Genomic DNA, 9,264 nt, shown 5'->3' with positions numbered 1-9,264 from the left:
AGATGACAGATTTATATTTTATATTTGTGGAGATGACAGGATGTTTATGTGCAATTTATACTTTATAAGAGAGTCAGAGATAAGGAATGAGGAAAGAAAAGGAATGGAAGAAGACAGATGTCACGATCTTGACTTTGACACAAAGATTCAGTCTGCAGATCTTCAGGGATTCCTGAAAATTTCCTTCAGTATCGTTAGATTGATGTTTTGAGGTGGAGGTGTTGTAAGTTGACTTAGGGTTTAGGTGCCTTGTGTCAAGTAACTGAACCTTCAACCTTTTTGTCACAAACCTGCCTCCAACTTTTCGATCGCTGCTTCAAATCAGAGAATTTAGTTTAAAAACTCAACTCATTTGTCTGTTAAAGCCAGTTGCATGGTTGAGCCTTTGTGGACCTGATGTATAGGAGGAGAAGGGGGTGATCAGGAGCAGAAAAACATCAGAATGAGCTAACCTATACACAGCTACCATCATTTGTAAGCTAAAAAAGTTGTTATGCTAACTTGATAGCAAATAATTGCCTATTTACACAGTCAGCAGGTTTGTAACATTAGCTTTAACTTTATTTATTTGAAGTCATCTTTGTGTTCTTCTGATTGACGCAAGTCAAATATTCACTCTCCTTTTAGCTCTAGTATGGTCTCCACAACTCTAAGACAAATACCTGGCTAGCTGCTAAATGCTTCACCAGCTAGTAGCTAACTTTGTCAGTGTACATTGTGTATGTTAGAGCTTGCTTACATGATAAACTCCCTTCCGGCAGTGCAGAGTGACGTGTGACTAAACAATGCAGTAAATGTACCGTGAAACCAAAATAATTAGCTAAAAGAAGCTCAATAGTTTGGTTATACTCCAATGCTTCACACTGCACACAATCATCTGTCTCAGTGTTAATATCAAAAATAATGAAAAATGCAACTTTGAGTCAGTTAAAGACCATAGACTGTATATAAAGAAGGACTTAGCGAGGTGTGACGTCACCTGTTGGTTTACATTGGAGCTGGTTTGAAGCTCAGAGTTGCAGCTTTTGGTCGCCGCCATCTTTTCCATTTGGAGTCAGGACCTTCCAAATAAGGAATGCACAGTGTTGCCTTTCATGCTCTGGAAACACGCCCTGCTACCTCTGGGATGCTGCACACTTGGGCTAACGTTAGCTACTTTAGCTGAATTGTGCTGAGAGGGAAGATATTATAATCAAGTAAAATTAAACTTACCAAAATATTGCAACAATAGTCCAACTAAGTGCGAGTCCTGGAGCCAGGGAGAGCAACATGTGAGCCAACTGTCAATCAACAACCACATGGCAGACATCAAAGCTATAAGTCTTCTAATCTTATTAATGGAACAATAATTTCCAAAATCACCACCTATTTAGTGATTGAGACCATAATGACTCGAAAAAAATTATTGACGTCAAACTGTGGTAGCTGCCACTTGCTAAAAACTAGAATCATTATTTTGAATTTTTTTAGCATAAGTAAATGTACATCCTAGGATAAATGCCTACAAAACTACAAGACGCATTAATCCAAACTCCCCCATGGCGGGATTGTAACTGGGTACTTTCCACCTCTGTTTATGACCAGTGAGGGTCACAACAGACTGAGTGTATCAGGGTGTGTCGAGGGTATAGAGAGCACAAGAGAGCCCTGTTCGAGTATGAACTGAATACAGACCATTCAAGGTGAGTCACACAAGTGACAAACACAGGTATTTATTCAGTAGTTTATTTATCCAGTTTAATTTGTTTCAAATGTGGGACTGAAACCTTATCCTACCTCTCGTAAAAACGCTGAGCGATGATAACGTTACGAGTTGCTCAGGTCAGGGCTGCTGTGACTCCTTGTGAGGTCAAAGCTGTCTATTCTGTATGAGTGAATGAGTGCTATAGGCTCTATGTTCGGCAGCAGAGTATCCACCACAGGCCACACACACAAAGTTATATTTATCCCTCCATGTCTCCAGCTAGTTTTCCTTTCGTCGCAAGGTCTCTGAGGCTCTTTTCAAAGTGCCTGTAAATGCTCCTAGTGTTGACCTGTTTCCTAATAACACAGGATTCCTTTTTATTCTGAAAGTTGCCTCTGTCTTCCTGAACCCCCTCCCGCGCCCATACCCCCATACCTGTTTTATGTGCTATAATATATCAAACCTTTCAACCTTCCGTGCCTCTGGTTGCATTTTTTCACAATCGCTTCACTTGTCCTTCAGTTATCACATCTGCTCTTTCCAGGGAAATGGGAAATTTTGCTGCATATAAGTAGGATTTATAGGACATATCAGTCGTGTAATCCACTGCCAGTATGTTTGGGCAGCTATATATATACTCTTTAAGGTTAAAGTAAGTGTATTCATGCATATTTGCATATGTGCCAAGGTGTGTATTATGTGTATCTGTATCATGTGCAGGCTGTGAAAACAAATTACCCCTTTCCTATCTACCAAATGTTTTGGTAAACTTGGAGCCAACAATATAAATTTCTTCCTTTGCATTTAAAGGTCTAATATATCCCTAGAGCTTATTAATTTAGCTTTTTATATAGAAAAATTGATTAAAAATGGGCTTAAAAATATGACTTTAAAATAACATTTGCAGCACAAAACAACGTCCCTTGCAGCAAGAAATTGAGTGACCTTTGTTTAAACTGTAATAATAGTCAAAAACAATCATATATACTGTACATATCTTGCAAACACAAAAAAGGCATTATAGGTCACTTTGCATTGAAGAGGTGCGAATATAATAAGTCTGTAGAGAGATTTAATGTTGCATGACGGTCCAAATGTTAATCCACCTTGACAATGATACAATTCTGAGGAATACCAGTAAATACCTTTAGTCATTTGTAATGAAAAAGCTCAAATTCGTGTCTTAAAATAATGCCATCTGTCTGTAAAAACCCATCCTAACGATACTTGGAAAAGAAACTGTGGTCAATTTACATGCTTTTTGATCTAGAACTAATGGTCTAAAACTCTGAGTCAAAATGAGAATTAAAGGAGCGAGATGGCTGAGTGACAGAGTAAAGGCAAGTGTTGGTTCATTCAGTCTCTCTGTTTCTGGAGGATGGTGTTTATGTTAAGCAGAGAGCCTTTTCTCCAGCAGTGATTAATGTGGTGCCCTGAATGCCACGGCTTCCACATCAGACAGATAACGGTTTTCTGCCTCCTGTCACAGTCCCGGCCTGGTGGAAGAACTGAAAAATAAAAAAAAAATAAAAAAAAATAAAAAAGGGAATCTGTGTTTTCCCACAAACACTTGTAGGTATGTGCTGCTGGCTTCTGTCCACACAGAGCCGGATGCATTTGAGAAACACAGACGTACACACACACGCACAAAAAAAAAAATGTATAAGCTTGTGCACTCACACACACTTACGTTTGGTGCACACACACGCAAATGCTCATGAAGTGCTCAGTCTCTCTCTCACTTATACACACACACACACATGCACATAGTGAATGTCATGGCTTTCATTTTCCATTGTGCGACGGGTGACCCTAAATATTTACACTGCTTGGCAGAGGCAGTGACGGAGTATTGTGTCTTAGTGATCAGTGAGCTCCCATTATGCACAGACAGTGGTCCAATAGCGGCTGTGAATGTGTCCTACATTTACATTGTTGGAGTTAACCACAGTTCATAGTGGCAGCACTGACATTCAAATTCTTATCTTTGATTGTATAAACACTCTTGGTACAGTGTTTGTCTGTTATATCAGTGACTAATGTCGGACCCAGACTGGGATCCACACAGACGGCACGAAGCTGAGACAAACCATGTGCGTCATAATATGAAACTCTGCACGTTTGATAGCAGTAAATTCCTGCTGGCGTTATATAAGACTATAGTTACAACTCATTTCTTTCTAACTTTACAGTTGACTTGGATTGAAAATTACTTTCTTTCAAAGATTGCTGCATCATTGTGAGAGCATTTCCACTCATTTTCTCTCATAGATTGTCTTAACACACACAGAGAGGTGTGTTTGGTGCAGCGTGTCTGCTACTGGAACTTCAAAATCTCTTTTGATAAGATATCTTATTCCTCAGAGAGAAAATTGATATTGGACAAGTCTGGAAAACCTTTTTTGTTCAAACACAACACAATTATTTCGTCCTATAACGGCCGTGCATAGCAACCATAAAATGGTTATTGATAAGACAACCCTGTCTCCTAGAAATTAGGTTTATATATACTACTAAATTGTTTTCCTAATCATGTTGAATTGGCAAATATAATTGCTGCCTGGATTATGTTCACAGGCAATGTTTTTTTTTCTAATTAATTAGGTGCTACATTTACACATTGTATCACACTGAACTCAGATGGATGATGTCGGGGGGGATGGTGGGCGTCATCTAGAGATTCGGTTCAGCAAAAATAGAGAAAATGATCTGTTGAAAGTCATATTGACGTCACACCAGCAACATCACACCTTTCACTATAGTTTCAGTGTCCATATCTGTAGAATATGTCACAGACATGAAGGTGTCACCACTGCAGGTCACCCTCACTTAGAGCGGTGGCAGCGTGGTTTAACTGGCGAAATGATTAATATAGTGAATAAAAAAAACACATCCTGTGTGAGGAGTGTATGTGGCTGACAAAGACGTATCCCCAACCAGACCCCACCATGCCCGACAGAGAGAAAGCCACTTTCACCTCACATATTATTATTTATTTTTAACAATTGAGCACATACTTGACTAAATATAAATGAAATTTATAATTAAATTATATGAAACATGCCATTATTGATGGCCATTATCAAAGCCAAACTCTATGTAGAAAGATAGAGCTGGCAGCAGAAGCACCGCAGCAGAAGCACCGCAGCAGAAGCACCGCAGCAGCAACGCTGTCTGTGTGGATGTTGCAAGCGTGTGGGACGCAGCAGTTCAGCGACACCAACGTGCTGCTGAGGTTCACACAGGCTGTGTGTCCCAGGCGTTAGTCTGGTGCCTCTGGTTTTGCATTGAACATGGCATTGGATGTAAATCGTGCATAATGTTAATGTCCTAATTAAGCTGTGTGAGGAATTTGGACAAACAAAATATCCTAAAGCACAACCAGTAGGGTAAGTTTTTCATTAATGTTATTTTTAAAAAAAACTTTAGGACCTATAAACATCTCTGTATAGAGAGAAGTGAGATAAGCAGACAATAGCCATGTTACCATTAACATTTTTTGCAGAATTGCATTAGAAATGCTTCATGGAAACACCAAAATTCGAAAAACGTCCTCAATTTCGCAAAAAAAAAAAATTAGGCTCGCTTGAGGTGGATTTTGGAAACGTCAAAAAAGAGTTTATGTACAAAAAAGGTCATGCAAATGGTTTGTCGAATAAATAATGACGTAGCAATCGTTTAACTCATATGACTGATCAGCTGTTTCTGCTCTTGGCGTCTTCTGACATTCTGAAATGAATTCCTGAAGACCTCTCTCCATTTTTCTCTCATCAACACAATATAACTATTTGTTTTATTTCCGGTTGGCAACCTCTACTTCTTCTACTCTGTTTACAGGCAGATTATTGAAGCCTATACTGCCACCTTCTGACAAAACTATACGTTGTGTAGCCTAGATTATTCGCTTCAAACCAGTTCATGCAAATGCATGGCTAATATTTCAGAATCAAAAACCACAACCTTTTTCTTAAGTAAACAAACAATGCAGATCATTTTAAAAATGTGTAAGAGAGCAGGCTACAATATGTCTCCATGGCAATGAATGTGATGCTAGTTTCACCTCCACATTCTGCACACTTTTTGCAAACTGTATTTTGGTGTGAAGTAACCAGCCAGATGTTTAATCATGGCAGCCTGCCGAGGGATACGGTGTGTGACACAGGCTAAGAGGACAGGAGCTTTGCCAGGACACTTTTCACCCTCTCAGGTTGTTGGAGCCAGACCTCAACAATCTCTCAACAGTCATGCTAAGAGTCGTTTGCATATTCAGGCCCACACTCTGCATCATTTTTACAATGTTCCAAAGTTATTCCTGCGTGACGCAAGAGTCCTTCTCCTAAGCTGAGGAATGCTAAACCCAATAACAAAATGACTCCTCGGTGCCTCTTTTTCTCTGATATAATTTGCTTGAGTTTTATTGGTGTTAGCCTGTCTGGGCTTCTGTGCTTGTGGAGAGCTATTAAGTTTAACAGGGGCTCAGTCAGTCTACTTCGTCTAGCACAGGGTGAGACAGACAGACAGGCAGACTGGTGGGCAGATAGGCAGAAATGTCATTAGACAGCAAGAAAGGGAGACGGGCGGTTATAACACATCTGACTGTACAGCATAAATCACGTCACAGTCCCTTTAAAATATACAAGGTGGCTCTTTCCACTGCTACCTCTGACCTGTAAATGTTGGCGTATTTCACAGTTGTGGTTGAGGGTTGCAAACACAGGCGCAGCTGAAATTAAACCCTCGCTGTAACACACTCTGTTAGCAGTTTTCTTTGCCCGGGAGAAATAATTATCAAAATCTGAATGAAATATGGCAGGAATGAACACTCAACATGCCCTGTGAGGTTTCCACTCTCATTCAAACCGCATTTAAATGGACTGATTCAATATTTGCCAAATCTGTCTCATGCATCCACATGTGTGTAACAACAGTGGCATTGTTCTGCGTTACCTTTAGAGACAAAATGGGGAAAAATATGGAATTTCTCCGATTTTTTTTTAAAACCTAGAAAAGTGTTTCTGCTTCCGCAATCTTCAAATTAAAGTCCCCACACGTTTCTCAAGTGCAACACATCAGAGGTGAGAGGAACCTGTGCACACTGTCAGAAAACAGAGAAGGCCCTTCTAAAAACAAGAGACTGAGTGATCAAAGTCTTCAGGTGACAAACAGGTGCTACAACAAAAACGTAGGCCAACAAAGAGGTTTGGGATTACACCATCATTGATTGGTTCTCTAATGATTTTGATCATTTGCCGACAAGCTCTCCCACTCGGCCTCGTTGTGGTAAGGTCTCCTCTTGTTGTGTGTGTGTGTGTGTGTGGAGTGCTGTGTGTTTGGACCTGTTGGTTCACAGCCAGCTGCTGAGTGAATGAGAACTGACTCACCCTGCATTTGGCCCATTGTTCCCTCCCCGGGCCTTGGATTGGAGAGCTTTTTGTTGGCAGCTCCTGGCGCTGCCGCCCGGTCAAAGACATCTCTCCTGGGCTGTTGTCGACCATCTGTTTGCCCCCGGCCCGGCACTCAGGCAGGCCATCACCTCGACACTGCAGCTATGTGGCATGAGCATCGGCGCTCTGCTGTGTGAAAGGATGATGCACAGTGTTACCACGCTGAAATCAATGAAAATTTGAATTAGTGCGATATTCTTCTCCAGTAAAGAGAGGAGAGAAGTCTTTTAAGCTGAAAAACGTTTAACTGGTGTCAGAGGCTACTGGTACAAAATGTTTACACACTGCGAAAATTCCATTTTTAATCTATGTCTTCAGTTCCAGTGTTAAATCATGTTCTTAAACTAAGTGCAAAAGTTGTTTTTTCATCTCAGGAATTTCCAGAATTATTGAAAAAGTCATAAAAATAAGTCATAACTGATTCCAGAGACAGTTACAGATCATCAATTGTGAGTGTTTAACTTTTTTTTAAAGAAATATATTGCTTTGGACGACATTAAATTATTTGATCAACAGATATTTGATGCAGTGTGACATTTGTTTTAACATAATTGATCATTTATCTTTCCGAAGGGCCACATTTGTCCATCAAACCTCTCACAGGGAGAAACAGGTTGTAAAAACAGTGGTCTACATTGATGAAGCAAAGGCTGAGATACCCTGACTTATATTCCCATCTAAGTCGAGCTCTTAAACACGCTGAATGCACTTTCTCTACTCGACTTTCTTTCTTTCTTTCTTTAATCTCCCCGCCTGGGAACTGTCTGTGTCTTTCACACTCCTTGCTTGCATTTTATAACACAAGCTCTCTGTTAACGGAATAATTTGACGGTTTGACAGTTTGGGAAATAAGCTCATTCCCTTTTTTTTTGCCAAGATGAGAAGATCGATACCGCTCTCATGTTTGTGCATTGATACAAGTATTGAGCTGGAACCAGTAGGTGGTTAGTCGTGCTTTGCATAAAGACTGGAAGCAAGCGGTAACAGCTCGTCTGGTTTACTGTACACAAAGAGCAATATAAAAAGAAGAAGTTGTGGTTTCAGGGCAGTTGCTGTATGTGCTGTAACTATTTCTTGATGAACAACACCAGTGCTTCTGTGACATGTCTCCGGGACTCTGGGCAGTCACTGTCTGTTGTTCCCCAAGAAATAACCCCAACTGAAAATGTGACGTCTCCAAGCCCAAGGGTTATTTTTTCAGACTTAAGAAAGCTCCATCCAGACATACAGAGGCTTGATAGTACTCCCCATGACAATAAACTGAATTTGATGGGTAAAGTCACTGGAAGTCCCTTTAGCGTCCTCTTAAAATGGCACCAATTGGACCAGTTGCAATCTAAACTTCCTGAACCTGATGCCATCTGAAAAGCAGCAAGCATCTCAAAAGGCCTAACATAAACTTCAATGGACTAATAACACTATTTGGTCCCAAATCAGCCATCCTATTCTCAGATGCCTAGTGAATACTGGGCTTAGACCCCCCTCGATGCTGGGTGCCCACCATGGGGTTGGTGTAGCGGGCGGGGTGGGCCGTGAGCTGGGTGTGGGGGTGATCGTGCTGGCCGGGCACAATAGTTAATCCATGGGCTAAACACTCAAAGCCCTGATTTGCGGGCTCTGATCCTGGCTGTGTGAACAGTAGTCACGACTGGGGACGCTGGATAAACAAGCCAGTAAACCCCCCACTACCACTCACAGCCACATTTCTCCACATTTAAACCTCTCCATTTGGTCATTGATAGGCAAAATGAGGAATGATACTATTTACAGAGTCTGTTATTTCTTTGTACCTTTATTAACATCGTACACATATCCAGAATGCAGCTGCTTTTGTTTTCATGAGCAAAACAGCACAGATTGTTCAGTCAGATAGTGTGAAATCACTATTTTTTATGTTAGGAAAAATGTTTTCGGCAGTTGTGTGAATTATGGGTTGGCGCCTAAAATGTAACCTGACACACCAGATGATTTGTTACACAAAAAACCATCTGAGAAATCATGTTGGAAACTGTTTGGAAAAGGGCAGGCACTTTCAAAAAAATACTGTCTATCATGGGCTCACTTCAACCAGTCAGATAAATATGATATAATCAGATCATATGACGTAGTAGGAGAGTGCTGAAGAGGAAACAAAAC

The 9,264-nt window shown here is 40.6% G+C and overlaps 1 long non-coding RNA gene across 1 annotated transcript; it reads right to left on the bottom strand.

Annotated features, from left to right (window-relative positions):
* Window positions 1-2,739: 2,739 nt before the first annotated feature.
* Window positions 2,740-7,950, bottom strand: LOC122998642. The gene is made up of 2 exons (XR_006407458.1): window positions 7,066-7,950; window positions 2,740-3,192 (listed from the first exon to the last, which is right to left on the bottom strand). It is a non-coding gene; the product is annotated as an uncharacterized LOC122998642 (long non-coding RNA).
* Between the last annotated feature and the right edge of the window lie 1,314 nt (window positions 7,951-9,264).

The sequence above is a fragment of the Thunnus albacares genome, chromosome 15 (genome assembly GCF_914725855.1).
Source record: "Thunnus albacares chromosome 15, fThuAlb1.1, whole genome shotgun sequence".
Lineage (NCBI taxonomy): Eukaryota > Metazoa > Chordata > Actinopteri > Scombriformes > Scombridae > Thunnus > Thunnus albacares.
This window is presented reverse-complemented; position numbering and strand designations above follow the sequence as displayed.